We start from the raw sequence: 18,315 nt of genomic DNA on the forward strand, positions 1-18,315 counted from the left end.
CAAAGAAAAGACACTGGTTAGAGAGCCATGCTTGTCTTTTTAAGTTGACCTTTACTCTGCTGTCAAGAACAATGGAGACAACTTTTCTTCACCACTGCTGGACAGTGCCTTCACACTGGCAGCTCACACCTAACACAATTTTGAAGCAGTATTGCATTTCCTGAAGAGGAGATACATTGATCTGCCTTGTGCAAAATATTTGCCTCTTGGGCTAAATTCTTCACAGATCTCAGAAGAGAAGGCATTGAAAAATGTATTCCAAAGATCTGTGTATTTTAATGCAGCCAAAGGATGACTTGATTATTCTGATTTAAACATTTCACTATAAATCCTGTCTGAAATATGTACTTACACATATTTAGGTTTCACTAACAAATTTTACCTAGTTTTCCCATGAATGGAATAAAGAGAAGAATGAAGTGTTGCAAAAGGATAATATTGCATCAGAAGTTTTTTTTTTTTTTACTATAATGTAGAATGATTTCTGAAGGAAATGTCAGGAATAAGATAGCAATAGCATCTGTATACATTATGTATGAAGTGACTTCGATATCTTTGTTGACAAAAGTCAACTTGCAGCCTAATACTATGAATTCCAAACTTTTTAGCTTTTCCTGAGAATCATATGAAAATATGAAGTACACGAAGATTATATTTACAGTTTGTGAAGCAAAAGCTGGGAAACAGAATAAATAAAGAATTGTTTTGAATCACGTTCTGCATAATATTGTAGGATGTGTGTGTGCATAAGGAAAATGATCTCACTATGCGTTACCATCTGGAATGGAAATTTATACTAATATTTCAGTGTGAACACCTGCTTTTCTTCTGTATAACTTACAGGCTATCTATAGTGGTCTGATTCAGGAGAAAGTTTGATATATACTTGTAATATAAAGAGAAGATCTCTCCTAGAATCCATGTCAACCACAAATCTTTGATTTCTAACTTGTTTCTTTCCTCTTCCTCACACTCTCTTGGCACATAGCTTACTATGATTACTTACAAGAAACTCTCCTTCCTCTGATTTCACATGGCTGACGTTATGAGATACAGATGAACTGTAGGTTTGAATGCCTTTTTTATAAGACTTATCTTTGGTCAAATTAGCATAGGAAATGTTATACATTTTTATATGTAGTTTTATACGTTATCTCTCAGCTAATGAGACAGTTTTCAGAAAAGCTACTTCTCATCTGATATCAAATATATTTGCTAGTAACGAGCTGATCTCTAATTACTGACAACTGTTTCCCAATAAGAGATTGAACTGTGATTTCAACAACTTTGTATCTGGCCCATGACTATAAAGTACACTATGATTTTCAGTGGAAATGTACTTGCAATTATGACTAATAACTATTGAATTAAATATTTAAAACTTTGTCTTTACAAGACTTAACAAGCATAATATGACTCTGCACTTCTCATATGGGTGAAAAATTGGAGTCACAGTCATACCCATGAGTGCCATTCTGTGGCTTGTTAATATCAGTGATAAATTCAGTCTTCATACTATTTTCAACAAACTGAGGAAAAAACCCCAACTCTTAGAATTGGAATGATAAAATTTTGAGTACTTCCCTGAGAATAAAACTGAGAGAAAGGAAATATTTGACTTTATGAGCTACTGTCAAGTCTATAGCAATGTGTCTCCCAGGGATTGCTTATTACAATAAGTCCATGCCTTTTCTCTTTTTTTTTTTTTTTTTAAGAAGATGATTTTAAACAATATGAATATCTATTATTGTTTTGCACTATTACATAGACTGTGTATTTTTATTGTCACCAGAAAAGATACTGACAAATCCACTAGTCAACCGCATATAGTGTCAAATATATCTTACATGCAGTTGTATCTGCAATGTTCAGTAAGCTGAGCAATAAAAATTATACCTCTGCTTGTCTTTCTGTGACTAATGCAAGCAGTGGCTTATACTTGATACTGATTCTTACCTGAGGGATCTTTTCCATCACTGTCTTTGCTCATTTTCTCTGAGGCAGGACCGCAGCTGGGGGCAGGGTGTATCAGCTTGCAGAGGTAACTTAATAGATTCATCTGTACCTGACGCAACTTGATAGATTCATCACCATGTCTCCAATCTCATATTTTTAAACTGACTTTACAGCAAGTAAATGTCATGGGCTAACCTAAACAAAAAGGGGAACAAGTTTCCTATGTGTATTTTTCCCCTTGAGCATAAGATACTACTGTTTTCAGATCACATGCCCGGAGTTGTCTATATGTGATATATGAGATATATGAGAAAATAAAGCACAAATTAACAGTAAAAAGTGTGCTTTCCAGTAGCAGTCTATTATGTACTTATTCCCAGTCTACAGCATGGAACTCGAAGATCACCCCACTGGAGGCACCTTGTTGAAAGCTTTACAGACTGGAGAGGGATGAGCTCACAGTCATGTCTTTGCACCTTTAATACATTTGGCTTCAACAGAGTCAGTGTGAAGACTTGGAAAGTGTAGGAGCATTGCAGTTATAGTTAGAGGATATGTTCAGAATGGAAGGCTTGTGGTGTTCACCAAAAGGCAGCTAGTTCCTTTGAATAAATGCTCTGGTTAAATTCGTTTATATAGTGAAAATGCTGTTTCTGTAGAGATATGGATTTAAAAGATAATAACTCTTTAGTTAAGCTGTTAAATTCAGAAATGTTAAATAAATGAAATTCTGTTTTGACTACACATCATCAGAAAAAGTTTTTCCTTTTAGCAAACTTGTTCAAATGGGGAAAAGAAGGATGTGAAATTCAGTTCCTTAACTTCAGGGTTTTCCTGTTGTTTATACTCCTAGCTGATATAATGAACTGAAATACTCATTTCATAATCCCAGTATATTGAACTAGCTCATTAGAAAATTCTAAAGACTTTTGCAGACAGCAAACTTACTCGTGTCCAGACTCAGAAAAGCCCTGGGCTACCTTCAAACCCATTCACCAGCAACAGAGTTGTCTATAACTAATTTCTAAACCTTGACTTTCTCATTCTGTGCTGGTGCTACTCCAGGTCTTCTTTTTATACACAGAAAAAATATAGAAATGGAAGCAGAAAAACCTTCAAAGTCTTCACTCACTGACAGGACAAGGTTATATATTGTAACTAATATAACAACCCAAAAAAGCAGAGTTGAAAACAAATGAGAAAAAAAGGTTGGAAGAAATATGGTTCAGTTTCTACTTGTTACTATTTCTTATGAAACCATTTCTGGCTTTCTTCATTCACCTAGCAAGAAACGTCAAATAAGGCTGCCTGAAGGATGGAAGTACCTTAAAAAGGTGCTTCACGTATTTTCCAAGTAATAATGAATAATTGATAATCTATTTGTATCTTTAATATCTAGGTCAAGTGGACACCGAAGACATTCTTTCTACGTGGAGTATAACAGTGAGTCACTCATATTCATTGCATATGCCAATTAGAGTCTCCTGAACTCACTTGAAAAGATTCTGTTGATTGTAAAGGACTAAAGCTCAAACATTTTCAGTTTTATTCACTGTTTCCATCCACATTCTTTCCAGGAATTACTAAGTTTGGTTAATAATTTTCTAAATTCAGAATTGGAAAGGTTGTGTAATTTCCATCCTTGGAGGTTTTCAAGACCTGACTAAATAAAAGTCAAGAAACCTGTTCTGATCTTCAGCTGACCCTGCTTTGTGCAGAACAGTGGACTCTTAACAGTTCTGCAGGTCCATTCCCACCTGAATTTTGAATCTATGAAACATAACACATCTAATTGTTCATCACTATTTTTCCTCTTCCTTTTGGCTAAAAACAAGTTCATGAAAGATTTATAAGGGACCTGGATGGAATCTTTGGTATAGTCCAGTTAGTCCAGTGCAGATGGAAGCTAATCAGAGCTTCCACATATTCAAATCTATCCCAGGGCTTAAATACTCATGAAGAAAATAGTAGGAATAAATAGCTTATCTCTAGCATGAAAGGAGGTTAAAATTCAAATGCTCTGCAATTCACTGTAGTTGTAACATAATGCTAATTAGCTATGCGACATAGAAAAAAATCAGTTGATAAGGAGTCTGAGAAATCTCAATAAGAGTGTGAAAATTAGGTGAATATATTGCCAGTACCAGATAAAATGACTAGAAGAGAATGATCTTAATTGCTCTAAAAGGAAGAAGCCACACTTGTGTTCCTTATATAGATTAAATAGTCATATAAAAGAAGACTGCAAAGCATTTTGTGATGCTATTTACTGTAAAGCTTGAAATCCAGAGCTATCTCCAAAAAAGTTCCACGTGTACTGCTATGAAGTAACAGCCAGGACATTGTCACTTTTCATTCCTTTTTGTCTCTATTGGACTTCAAATATTAATCTAGAAAGGACAGGCTTGTGGCTGATGAAATCAACCATGCTTTGCTCAGTTTACCTAAGGAAATATTGAAAAATGTATAATGATACAAAACAGTGTTAGGTTCCTCAAGCTATCTGATTTCACAGTTTTTGAAATAAAGCACTGAAAAAAGAAAAGATCTTGGAAGGCTGAACAACCACAAATTAAAAAGGAATGGCTGAGAGGAAACAACGAATAGATTAGAGTTGTTTAGTTAACGAAAGAGACCTGTAAAATGTGATGTGACAGGCATATCATATATAAATAGTATGTAGATGGTCAATAGAGCTTTTCTATTTGCTTTTGGAACATGACAGAAATGTTCATATTTCATATAAATGAACAAAATAAACAAGGTTTTATTTGTACAACTGAGATTAAACTCAAGTTGATTACTGCAAGACATACTTGCATAAAAATGCTAAGGAGGCCTAAAGAAAACTTCAGATGTGAATAACAGAACCACCAGCTTGCTTTCCTACAGCTAATATTGATCTGATTCCAGAAAATCCTTCTACAGCAAATGCAGATGCTAGCTTCTCTTCATCGTTTTGAAATACTTCAACAATTATGTTGAATGCAAGGTTTATTCTTGCTCTTAAACAGAACTGAAAAACTAACTGCCCATCTGTTTTATTCTGCAAACATACAATGACTACTGTCTTTGATTCTGCCATTTAAAATTTTGTAAATTCCTGCTTTTGCCTATATTTTCTCTTTATTACATCAAAAGGTTTTATATGTTGTTTTGTTTCTAACAAAGGGACAGCTATTCATCTCCAGTTCAGGCTTCTTTTTAATATGATCAGAGGAGTGCTTTCAACTATAACAATGTTGAATGGGTTTTAATTTACGTATGTAATAACCTCTAATCCTTTAATTGGTATCAATCAGAATCCAAAGTACATTCTTTCACCTTTATGACTGATGGATTTTTTTTGCCTTGTTGGCTCAAAGCAGAATTTAAAGTACTGTTGCATTTTCATTCTCCTGATCTTCTAAAATCCCACAGTAACAACTGTGAGCATCTCAGTTGATAGCAGTTTACTAGTGTGACTCATTAGTGATATTTTCACTTTTAAATGAAATCTGTTTTTCTCTAAATGTGGAAGGGTGAGTTTTCAACTATTCACTTAAACCAAGTTAACCAAGGATAACTTACAGAAAAAACTCACTTGTTTACCAACTCATGAAATCAAGACTTACATATTTAAAATACACTTCCATCCGCTTTCATTTGAATTGACAGAAAACATACTTTTATTCAAAAGACAGAAACTAGAATACAAAGAACAAGTGCAAGATAAACAAGAGAGGTTCAGACTGGCTACAAAGAAAAACAACCACAGTTAGGACATTTAAGCAGTGGAACAAGCTGTCTAGAGAGGGTGTGAATTCCCTGCCTGACATAAAGCCCTAGAAAGCCTGGTCTGACCTTGCACTCTATTGTGCTTTGTGCTGGAAGTTGGACTAGAAATCCCTTGAAGTTCCTTCCAACCTTAATGTTTCCTATTTCTATAGATGAGTTCTGCAGGGAGTAAAAAGGGCTATTGTTGCCTTACAGTTTGGCAGTAGGAACTGAATAGTTTCCTATAAACTACCTTACCTGCTTATGAACCTCCTCCAGGGGCAGTGGGAATGCCTACTGCCTGATAACAAAACTCCATGGTCATTAGAGATGCTCACCTCAGTCTGGATGTGATGGACCTAAATCTGTATGCGTATCACAGACTTCACTGTATTGCAGCTCATGTCCCTGAAGAATGCTAAGACTTTTTCCTTGGGATCATGTCTCTAGATATTTAACAAATTAAAAGTACTTTACACTTGCAGAAGAATCACAGAATCACAGAATCACCAAGGTTGGAAAAGGCCTTCAAGATCACCCAGTCCAACCATCCACCTATTGCCAATAGTACTCACTAAAACATGTCCCTCAACACAAAATCCAAACATTCCTTGAATACTTCCAGGATCGGTGACTCCACCACCTCCCTGGGCAGCCCATTCCAGTGCTTGACCACTCTTTCAGAAAAGTAGTATTGCCAGAAAAGTAGTATTTTCGATAAGGATACAAAGGAAGCAACATCCGAAGACTCTTGAAGTCAATGGAAGGACTAAACTGGCCCCAGTAGATATTGTTTAATCCCTAACAGTTTTCTTGTGTTTTTTGTTTTTTTTTCTCTTTAGAGCTGACTATCTAACAGTCTGTTTTATAGGATAAATCTTGAAAAACTAAATATAAATGTTTAAGTTCTTCTATTTTCTTAATTATACAGCTTATTTCTTATATTAATATTTTTTCTCTAGGCATTTGAATTTACTGGTTTTTGCTTCTGACCAACATCTTTCCTTATTTCAAGAAATACTCAATGGTATTAAAATACTGGTTTTAAAACAATGGTATTACTTCCTATCAGAGGGATAGGAATTAAAGACTTTTAGCAATTCTGATTGCTGGTTCACATTCCCCTCTCTTAGCTCCCACTAGTAATCACTGCCCTGTACTGTCCTTTCCTAAAAAGAGCTTCAGAGTCATCTGCTCCTGCTCTAATGAATGCCATACCATGATGTGACTCTGTGAATCACTGTAATTTTGGAATTTGAAGATTTCAGTAGAACGGGAAATTAGTTGAGAATGTGTGGTGGTGGATCATGATAGATCTGGGAAGAAGTATGCACCTTTTTTAGCTGTTTTTCTCTTGAGTAGAGAGAAAACTTGCACGGTTGAGATTTGCTAGTTCTGCTTGAAAGAAAAATAAACTGTTATTTAGCACCAGGGTGTGCATGCATTGATTTATCTTCTGAGAAATAAAGGATGAAATAATTGACTCAGTCAACTCCACCATTTCCATATGAACTTTCTGGAGACTTGTAAACAGTGTCAAAGGGCAATGCTTACAGTGTGCTGTTCTAGTCCAAAATGTCAAAAAACTAAAGTATTAGCTAGTCTATACTCTACCCAATGGAACTTATTTATTCAGTCCTATCTCCATCGAGGAAACAAAAAATCTCAAAAATTTGCATTTCAGACTCCAAGTAAGACATGGAGACAAATTTATAGTTTTGCAGTGATTTTCCAAATAGAGCTTCAGAATCGTCAAATACCAGTAGAAGTTTCTACTGATTGCTGTTTTTCAAAAAAATATGAATGTGGATATGGGCAGACAGATATCAGATATCTTTAAAAACATTCACTCCTTTCCCCGCAGAAAGACTCAGACTAACAAACATTACAACTGGTAAGGAACTGTTATTTTATCGGTGTGTTTTAACTATTGTAAAATATTTTAATTGCATGTTCATAGTACTCACAAAGGCAAAAACTAAATTTAAAAATTAATACAATCATACAGAATTCTGTATAGAAAAAATCAGTAAACATTTCAAGGCCTGAAAAGTATTCAATATTACTGAAAAAACTTTGCCAAGATTCTATATTTCAGCCTCAAATAATATACTTAGCACCAAGCAGAAATATGTGGGCTTGTTATCATACAAACTGTGACACATTACCAGTGAGATCTAAGTGCTCCAAATTTGGTAGGACTTGCAAAAATAAACCATTTTTTTAATTGGGCTTTACTATTTAAATTTCTCTGTGTTATTTTAAATTTTGTATTTTCTCTGCAATTCCAGTTTCCAAGGCTTTAGTTCAGAAAATAAATGAATGGATGAATAAAAAATATCCATAAGTGCTTTCAACTATTTATCTGGTAGCATCCAGTCATATGATGCTAATCAGAATTCTATCACCATTTCCCATTAAGACGTTTCTATCTTGTTTGGAAACAAAACCATTCTCTGATGCACATGCAAGATATAATTGCTGCAGTAATCATACAATAAATGTAAAAAACTCATTAGTGAAGGTCTCTGAGGCCCCCACCTTTCTCAATTTACCTCTAAAGTGAGTATGGACACCCAGATCCAGATTTTGGATTGTCATATCTATGGAAACAAGTTACTTTGATGCCAAGTGTTCTAGTACCAAGCATTCCTTTTCGGCTTAATGCTTCATTTTAGCAGGTGTCCATGAAGAACTTAAATTTTCTTATCACTTGCAATAGTCTTTTTTTTTTATAGCTCTTAAAATGATGCTAGTGAGGAAGCAACCCAAACATGCTAATTTACAAATGCTTCAACTGGAACAATCTTGTTATTTTCCAATTATTTTTCCATTTGGAAACTACAATTATGAAAATATGTTCAATTCTCTACTTGTAACAATAGGTGGCAGTAATAAAATCTTCATTTGTCTGTATAGCCAGTGGGAACACTTTCAAGTATGGATTAGAGAAATAATTGCAGTATTTATTGTTATTATGGGTTGAAGATAACAGGCCAAGGAACATGAATTTTATACTGAGCCTTTTGCTTTTCTGAGTACGTACAGACAGATAAGTCTTCTTTGGACAGGTTTGGCTCCTGAACTTGCATGGGAACCAGATTAAAATAGAAATATTTAATGCAGAACATATGTTTATCTGCAGTTGCAATAATAATAGATAAAGATTCTTATATGCTATAAAGATTATAAAGATCTGACCAAAGAAATACATGAACCTATACTTTGAATCGTCTATGTTGCACACCATAATATTTAAAAACTGTATCATGGCGGCTGTATAAACTGAGCTTTTGCATTACACAACCCACACTGTGATACCCAGGATTTCTCTTGTGGTTACAGAGGTTCTTTTCTAAGTGAGCATTAACCAACCTAAATGACTTGCATGCAATCCGGTGGTTAGCTTTCATTTTCCCTGAAGGACTCAACAACAGAAAAGTCCTTCCTTTACTACAGACGCTTTATAGAGCTAATGCTGGATGTACCTTGTATCTAGAGCACTTGCATTTTTGGATGCCTGAGAGGAACCTTGAACAATAGTCCACACTGATGGCATGGTATATCATGCACAGGAAAAGGAAAATCCTAAGGTTTCAGGTTGCCAGTAAGTGCCAGGGTAGTCATCTCTTCAAGGCAGCAGTGAAACATCCCATCAGGAACATTTTCTGCTGCTCTGAGTTTCAGCAGTACAACATAGCAGGGAGAAGGGCTATAGAATTGTGAGCAGAAAACAATCATATATCTGCAAGTGATGCTGTCTTGTTCTTTCTAATCTGAAACTCCAAATGCTAGCATGAATGTCAGGTTCCCCACTACCCTCACTATCATCATCATTTCCTTAATAAAGTATTAAGTATTTAGTCCTTTATTTATCAAAATGACCATCTCAGACCCTGTGATACATTCAACAAGAAGATACACAGAGAGGAGTCTGAATACATTCCACACTCAAGTGAGCTTTGACATCCTTTGGATGCTTTCCATTCTATTTGGTTTTACAGATTTAATGTACATAAAAGTGAGTTGCAATAGCACAGGCTGAAATGTGCCTGAAAAGAAAATCCTATTCAGTAAAAGATTAAAAAACCTGAGCCGCTGCTACCTGAACTGGCAGGTCTTCTTGTGAAATACACCAACAGATGTATTAACTCTATGAAGCAGAAGGGTAAATACCAGATTTTGTGCTGCATTTCTTCCCTCCACCCAATCTAACATTTCAAACATTTCATGGCACTTTTCTACCTGTAACATAGACAGTTTTATCCTAGGTGTTTATATAGTAAATTACTATATAATTATTCTGAGAATAGCTTTGGATGATTCTAAGGATGAACCCTTATAAAGAAAATCCCACAACAATAAATACGCATACTCTTGAAGATTGTTGCTTAGAGTAGATGGGACTAAACAGGATAGAGATGACCAAATACACCACCTTTTTAGGAAATCTTTTCTTTTTTCCATGTTTAGGAAATCTAAGAGGTCAACTACATATTGCTTGGAATCCCACAGCTAATTATTCCAAGACTTCTTGATTGATCTGGATAAGGAACAAAAGATCTGCGATATTACTTGAGTTTAGAGGCAGTAGTAACACCATCATAGTTAAGATTACTAGGCAAGAATACTGTGATGTGAAGATGGTTTTAGACAAGACTCTACAGATAAACTGTTGTTACAGTAATGTTTAGTAGTGAAATTATTATAAGAGTTGCCACTTAATTCAGAGAAAATTGAAATCGGATCCAACTCAAGATATTTGTATTAGATGCTATTATGAAGTAGGTGGCTACATTTCCATTTTTAGTGAATGTATGCCTAGACAATACAGTCACTGGAGTGTAAAGATTCAGTTGACTAAATATCTATCTTTTGATGAGCTGAATATCTATTTAGATTCTGTTGGCTGTGTTGAATAGGTATCCACTTGCTCAGACAACTAATTTAAATATAGATTCTTGCATTTAGATCTTGGTGAACCGTGGAATAAGTTATAAGTTTTTAAAAACATCAGAAACATTTAGCACGCAGCACAGGATTATGAAAACAACTAGGGATGTTCTCGAGTCAAATTATTGTAACATGTTATCACAGAAGCACAGGCAGGTACTTAAGCCTCTTGCAGGAGTCACGCTTCTGGCACTCATTGTCTCGTTTGACGTCATCTCACACCACAAAGAGTGCAATCCTTCATGCATGATGAATTGAGCCATATGTATGGTTAACGATTTTCTTACCAAATACCATCAAATAAAACATCTTCACCATTTTTGCAGTGAGAGTGACTGAAGCTCTGCATGGCCTTCTCTTAGTAATAGATGTGGTAATAGAGAAATGTCTGAGGATGGAGCCTGCTGGTTCCTCACTCACTTCCAGATGGGCATCCATCACAAGCCCAGATGTGTGGCAGCTGGGGGACCTGGCATTGCCACACAGAACTGCTCTTAAACAGCTGGAGATATATTTCATCCCCGGCAGATAAAATCTTGTCTGATAGAAGGAAATTGGTAATCCAGAATTCCTTAGGAGGGAAGAACAGGTAATGACTGAACACCACCATTCTTCTCAATAGCTAAAGAGTTACACCAGCTTGCTGCATGTGTTCAAAAATCTAGATAACAAAGGCATAACTCAATTTCTCAGTTTTAGATCTCCTATGCTGTAACTTTTTGACTCTGTTTCTTCCAAAAGCAAATGTCAAATAATAAAGACTGGATGAAGGACTGTTGACTGGAAATGGATGCCCTTGCCTACATGCTCACAATTCTTAATTTCAGCAGTGGAGATACTCTGGGACTAAAGGAAATAAGCTGATACTTTAATTAGTGTTCAACTCTGTATACATGTGTAAGTCCATATGTATGCATCAGCATCTGTCTGTAGAGAATTTCTGTGGCTGACACTTGGTTTGCAGATGAGAGTTGAAGAATCACCACCAAGGGAAAATTCTGCAGAATCTCAAGTCCCTGTAGATTTTAAAGGCAGAGCACTAGATAACTAATACATTTAATTAGCATTGAAGCTGAGAAACACAGCTTTCTGGCAACAGATTTTCTCCTCAGCAAGTCTTGCTTAATTGTTTTGCTTACTATATTACTAGTTGTTATTGATTATTAACAGTAAGTCAGTTACTGTTTATCAATATGAATTCGAAGTGGACATCCAAAACATATTGAGTAGATATTATGATCTGATGCTTTAAAAAAGACCAACTTTTAATTTTTTTTTAGCATCTTGAGAGAGCAACATGTATTGCTCATTTTGCCTCTTAATCATTCCCCCATTTCACAGTGCCTCTCTCTCTCTACTCTTGCTGCTCGCTCCTTACTTGGAGTTTCAGAGACAATCCCTCTCCCAGTTGTGTTTCCCTTGCCCACACACTACTCCATGCTCTGCATTCCCCAGTTTCTTCTTCAGCGCTCCTGGATCCTCTCTGGCCATCTCCACATTTAACAAAGGAGTTTCTGTCAATATATCCCACTTTTATCTAATCTCTGGAAACTCCCAGATTGCCTTTTTCTCCTCCAAATCTGCAGAGAAAACTGTTTCTCTTATCCCTTCCCTGGTTATTCCCTAGCAAGTTCTTGAACAGGGACATGATATCTTTTTTCTTCTTGATACACTCAGGTGCACCTGTTATCTTCAATTTTGTTTTCCCTTACTACTGTCTCCTGAGGAGCAGCTAGTTGAAACCTCAGCCATTTTTACTGTGAATTCAGGGACCAGACATCCAGAGCTTAAATCAAGACTGTCTGACCAGTTTGTTTTTCTTACACTATTTAAAAATGGATGTCTCCTGCTCTGTTATTTTTCTTGTAGTGTTTTCACGATTTTTTTGTTGTTGTTATTATTATTTTTTTTAATAATTCATGAGGCCTTTCATCATTCCAGTTGCATGGCACATCACTGGATACTGAATGATAACAACTACATAGAAAGATGAGATTTTGAACAGTGCTGGTTTTTACTAAAAATTAACAGGGTAGAGACCTGAATAAAACCATGGAAAAATTTGAACTTTGAACCACAAAATATTTATAATCTGAGCTAAATCTATGAGTGGAAAATAGACAATATCGTATAGGAAGAGGGAACGTATTTCTACTGTAAAAAACTCATACTTTTAAAGTGCCTCCAACCCACATACACAAAAGTGTCAAATATGCAGTATAACTGAAATAAACTTACAGAGAGTAACGTGATGAAACGAAGAGCAGTCACTGTGAACCAAGAAAAGGAGAAGCTGATGTTTTGTACTATTTTTATCATTAGACTAGAGAGCAACTCTTAATCATGCAACCAGAACTGTGCCAAAGTTTCATGTGCATACCAAGATGAAGAAATTAATGAGTGAACAAAGAAGATACAAGTACATTTGAAAAAAACTTCTAGAGAATTGCCTTGAAGAGCACCCATAAAGCGTGTTGAGAAAAAACGCAAAACAAAAGAGTTAAAAAGGGAAGCAGAACTAAGTGTTTGGCAATCTGTATCTTAATTACAGGCCCTGCCTTCCACGTGTTTCAAAATGCAATACTCTATTAGATGATCACTGTTATAACTTCCCCTCTTTCTCATTCCTCCATGTAGCAGTTTAGTAAAAAAAAAAGTGCAGTGGAATATCAAAGGTGTGCTGAAAGCTGCTGAATGAATTTTTAAGTGGAGAAGGATGCTTAAATTGGCAATATCCTTTAAGGAAATGTCTTCCATTGCATCTCAAACAATCTTCTCAGTTCCTGAGCTATAAGAATACTGCAGTCATGAAGAATTAATGTAAATGTGCACTTTTTGCCATTTGCACTTTCTGTCATTTTGCCTTATATTAAAATGTAGCTTACATTATAAGGAAATTTCCAAGGGAATGCAAGAACACTCTGTGTATGTATTGCTCATCCAAGCTGAAGAAATGATACAGTCATTAAAGTCAGAATAGCAGAAAGAAGCAATCATCCACCTGTTTCTGTTTGCTCAGCCTGAAGTTTACAGCCTTCTTTTTCCATATTCCTGCTCTCCATCTAAATACTTTAATCAAATATACCAGATACAGATAAAAAAAACCTCAGGCACACTGCATACAAATCTGCTGTTTTTATGGACAGAATATACCTGTATACAGCAGTGATATCATGAAATTTCTAAGAGACTATTAGCAAACATCAATATGCTACCAACACAGTGACCCTTGCTAGTACACAGGAGTAGCAAGTAGATGCCTTACACACTTAGTTCACTTCAGAAAATAGCAATTTCATAAAGAAGAAAAATAGCATAAACCAAGTAATATTTGTGGATGGAGATTTGACATAATCTTGAATATACAGCTCTGTTTCTATTCTATTAGCTCTCCTACTTCAGCATTTGGATCTAAGAAATTGATTCATGCTCAGAATTGTAATATTGAGGAGACAAGAAAAGAAGGAAGAAAGGAAACCATTTAACTTCATTATCCATGAATGGGGTGATAAATTGGATATGTGGATATGAAGAATATGTATAGTATTTTGATACATACCATATGTCCTGCTGAATAATTAGCATAAAACTTCTCTTACATAAAGTTTGTTTAATAAGAAACAACTGTTAAAGAAACCCATAAGAAGAGAAAAAGCAGTAACACAGGCAGGTGATGGCAGCTGGTTTAAAAGAGTGTGTGCTCTTCAGAAACTAGATACAATTCATAGGAGAGTCATAATGCCAGAACTGACATGCAGGTAGGTTTTGTGAAAGTCCTCTAGCAGACAGACATACATGAAAAAGCTAACACAATAATATGCTGCGCTGCCACAATGACTGACAAATGGGAGATGCAGAGCATGGAACTGTCTAACTGTTGGCTGATGTCCTACATGGACTTCATGGGTTCCCTTCGAGCACGCTCCACAGAAAATTTGTTCTGGGCCTACGGCAGTAGTGGACATGCTGACATCTCCAGAATATCTGCCTATCACTCTTAACTACAGCAGCAAGTTTATGGTAAGGAAATTCCCTGGCAACTTTTTATTATCCGTTTGCATTTGTACCTCATGACATGACAGAGAATGCAAATTTGCCTGGCCTTTATCTCTGTACGTCCTTAGAGGTGAAACTACTACAGAATGAAAAATTCAGTGGGACTGAGTTCTACTGGTGTAAAAACTTTTCAGTGCTGTCCATAACTGCCCGATCATCAGCAGTTACTGCTTATGTTTCTACTTCTTTCCAGTGATTTCTGGTTCACAGGTTGCTTCAGAATTGTAAGAAATGATCTTTTACTCTTTTGAGTCACCCCAAAAGCCATTTAGAGGTTCTCTTTCACTCACTTAATGCTGTCCTCAATGCCAGCAGTGGACAAGAGCCTGCAAGCTGTACTCATAGAAATATGTACCAGTAGAGGCGATGCACAGTTGCTATCACCACATGCACCACCCAACATCTCACTGTGCTCACATTTGCTTTTAGGTCTTCATGAACATTCAGCAAGCGCTGATGAATGTCACTGAGTCCCATTTAATTCACACAGAGGAATTCAAGAACATCCCTATTTTCATCTGCACTTGTCAGACAACATTTTATCCCCCTGCTGCCATCTGTCACACAGCAACAAAATGTAACGGAATATTGGTTGGAAGGTTCAGCTTCTACTGCCATACCACCAACATCTGCCTCTGACATAGTGAGGTGGTATAACAAAACAACAGGCATTACTTTCAGATCAGCCCTCTTATGTAACTTCTTCCTCCATATCTAGTTGTACATCATATCTGCACTTACTTGTGTTTGTATCTAAAAAGAGAAACAAGTAAAAAAAAACAATTTCAGTGACAAAACTTTAGGTTTTTTGTTAATGAGGAACACTTGCTCTGTTAGTCTCTCTACAGCGCAAAAAGCTAGGACAAGGTCAGTTTCAATTGTCCTTCCTAATGGAAATTTGTTAGCTAATGATAATTGGCCCAGTTCAGACTATGGTTCAGATCTTCCCTTTCCTAACTTTGATTAGACACCTAAATTTTAAATGATGTGAGGTTTGTGAGTAGCGTTTTCCTTGACTAAGCAAAATATTTCATGCTAACACACTGTTACAGCTTCTCAGTAATGAGAAGGAGGATGAAAGAAAGGACCAAGAGTCAACTTCATTTATTCACTTCAAAACTGCAAGGAACTGAACAGTCCTCTGTTGACTGCAGGGTGAATGTCTTAGCTATGGAATATGAAAAGGGAGAAGGCATCGTGGGTGTCTTCTGGTATTTTCCCTGAGTGATGAATGTAGAGCACGCTAGGTCCACAATAGAGAAGTATATCAGTGCCAGTGGCAGGACTGGATCACTTGGTGGGGCACCACACATCTCAGCTCTTTGATATACAGGCATTCTTCATTAGTCATCCAGTCTATGGATATTGAAATCTCACTGTGTTTTCAGATCAACTTTATTTGTTTGCATTATACTGTCTCATCTATCCATCATCTATCTTATACTCTTGCCAAACTTGTAACAGTAATTTGTTCTCATAGGTAAAGAACTCCATTCTACAGTTGAAAGGCTTGTCCTTTGCTTATTCATATCTGGTGATATCTAATTCTTTTTTTAATGACTCAAGTAAAATTCAAATACCTTTTGTGCACAGAATTTGTAAGCGTCTTTCTTTTTGATCAGTGCTAGCTCATAAGCATTCAGCAGATTTTCTGTGCCTTGTATTTGCATAGCATTTGTTTTAGCTGGTTTTGATATCCTTTCTAATTTGCTTCTCTTTACATAACTTCTAGTGCAATTTCTGCAATTCGTCCTTGAAAATAATGTGGGCTTGCACGTGTTTAAAGAACATAAGACAAAGAAATGGAAGAGACTTGGGGAAACAGAAGAAAAAAAAATCAGTGAACAGACCTCTTGACTCGTCATGATCCTTTGGAGTATGTATGAATAATAGTCACAGTACGATTGTTGGTTTTTTTTTTCCAGTTTGTCTACTTCAGAATCTATTGCCTACTCTTCTTAATAAAAGTGATTAGAAATATGAACCGAAATTTGTATGAAACTATGTCCTAGTAAGAAACTTGTCCTGATAAGCCCCAGATTGACACCATTCTATCTGTAACATCTGCAAAAATCAACAAAGCAAGAAGTCTTTGTTTTCAAATCATTTTGAAAGCTTATTTACTTCTTACATGCTAAATGGACAGTTTATGAAAGGAACATTTAAAATTAGAGTTTTTATTTCTGGAGAGTAGTCTTGTGAGTGAAAGACTACACTATGAAAGATAGAGGATTTCATCATTCATTTGGATGTATTACCCTATTTCACCAGACTGGACACCTTGAAGGACACACTGGTGATGAACATGAAATTCCTACACTACAACACAGCCTAGTAGTGTTGCACAGGACAGTACATCTGGCCTCGCCTTTAGTAGCAAAACTCCCTTACTTTGCAGCAGGATGCTTGGTAGAATGGCACATAATCCTCCATTTGTCACCATGTTCCATTATTTTCTGCCTGAACTACGTGAACCAATTCTGTGTTTCAACCTAAGATTTAGTTGTATACTTACATTATGTATGCACACACAAATTATTTTACATTTTTAAAAGATTACTGAAATAACAAAAACCAACAAACTGGGTATGCAGATCAAACATAGAGTCCAGTATGTCAAAATGATGATGTAAAGTTACTGCAATTTCCTTTCCAGACACTTGCTACAGCCAGCTTCCTTTCTGACCAGATGAAACTAAAGGAAACAAGCAGTGATGTAGAGTTGCAAGGGCAATGCAGTTAACACTTGCCCACTTGGAAAGAGAAAACCTGATGTGATCAGTATGGGTGCATTACTTGGGCAGCAGGAGCTGTGCTGCTCTGAGCTAAGGCTCTGGCTGCAAGAGCATCCTAGGAGACACAACTGCCACTGGTGGAAGAAATAACTGAATGAAATTGTGCAGCTTACTTCAGTGAGGAAGCAGGTGGTTTTATTGAAATTTATGAACAGAAACATTTGTGAAAGGAGGAGGCTGAGTTACTCAAGTCTGAAATAAGTTCATTCAGGCTTTGATGGGAAAACTTCTGTCCAATATATTATTCACTGATATTATACAGGCAGCAAGGGAAAGAATACATTCAGATGTACAGTCCTGAAACTTGATGTCAGCTCATGCAGAGTGCCAGATTTGATCCAATATTTGAGAGCAAGTGAGACTACGTGAACTGTCAGAAGCCATTCTGTGTGCACTGGATCCAAAGGTCCATAAGAAACGCTGTTCATCCAGGTTTTTAATGATTTGTTTTAAATTTTAAAAACGTGGAAAAAACATCATTCTAGCAAAGCTGTGAGAAATATAAGTTTGTGATGTAGTTTTACCAGTATCTAATAGAGATATCTCAATATTAATTTAGTGTTAAGTGAAAAATTTGCCAGAGTAATCTTCAGATCATAACTTGAAACTTATCACGTTCTTTTTTTAAAGTGCTTATAATTCTGGTTGAACATCTATTTAATTGCAAATATTTACAACAAAGCTGCAAGAGAGACACGCAATGCAGCATTTTCTTTTGTGACATAACAAGTAAAATCATGTTTGCAGGATTTTACTTGGCAAATATGGATTTATATACAAATATGCAATTAATTTGCAA

At 36.0% G+C, this 18,315-nt stretch overlaps 2 protein-coding genes across 2 annotated transcripts in view; one reads left to right on the forward strand and one right to left on the reverse strand.

The window, feature by feature from the left end:
• Positions 1-18,315, forward strand: part of STX18 (syntaxin 18) — a 540,575-nt gene that overhangs the window by 134,392 nt on the left and 387,868 nt on the right. The window lies entirely within an intron of this gene.
• The window catches only part of STK32B (serine/threonine kinase 32B), a 150,770-nt gene that overhangs the window by 48,365 nt on the left and 84,090 nt on the right, over positions 1-18,315 (reverse strand). The window lies entirely within an intron of this gene.

This window comes from Tympanuchus pallidicinctus, unplaced genomic scaffold (genome assembly GCF_026119805.1).
Source record: "Tympanuchus pallidicinctus isolate F22 unplaced genomic scaffold, pur_lepc_1.0 scaffold2, whole genome shotgun sequence".
NCBI lineage: Eukaryota > Metazoa > Chordata > Aves > Galliformes > Phasianidae > Tympanuchus > Tympanuchus pallidicinctus.